This window comes from Penaeus monodon, chromosome 19 (genome assembly GCF_015228065.2).
Source record: "Penaeus monodon isolate SGIC_2016 chromosome 19, NSTDA_Pmon_1, whole genome shotgun sequence".
NCBI classification, from domain to species: domain Eukaryota; kingdom Metazoa; phylum Arthropoda; class Malacostraca; order Decapoda; family Penaeidae; genus Penaeus; species Penaeus monodon.
Window position 1 is genome coordinate 17,829,557 of NC_051404.1, and position 486 is coordinate 17,830,042.

The following is a 486-nucleotide window of genomic DNA, read 5'->3' on the forward strand; positions in this document are numbered from 1 at the left end:
ATTAAATCGAAGAAAATGGACAGGAGGGAGAATTAATCAGAAAAATACAAAGAGAAGAATGATATACAACACAAAAGAAAGAAAAGATACCGAAAAGCGAAATAAGAAAATAGGAGATTAAAAGAAAACATAGAAAAGAGAGGGGCAATAGCTGGAAGTAATTTCGTACGTCATAAAAAAAAAGTTAAGGAAGATATAAATCAGAATCAGAAGAATGGAAGAAGAACAAAAAGAGGAAGAAGGAAAAGATGAAGAAAGATAAACGAATGCTACAATATATACAGAATGTAGAGAAGGGATGGAACGAATGAAGGAAGAGGAAGAGAAAGAGAATAATATCAGAAACGGAATTAACTCGGAAGAACAGACGAACACAGGAAGACAAAACGAAAGGCAATTAACCCAAAGACAAGAGAAGAAAGAGGATGGCAAGAGAGAAGAGGAAACAGAACCAGGAGAGGAAATTGAGAGATGAGAAAGAGCTTT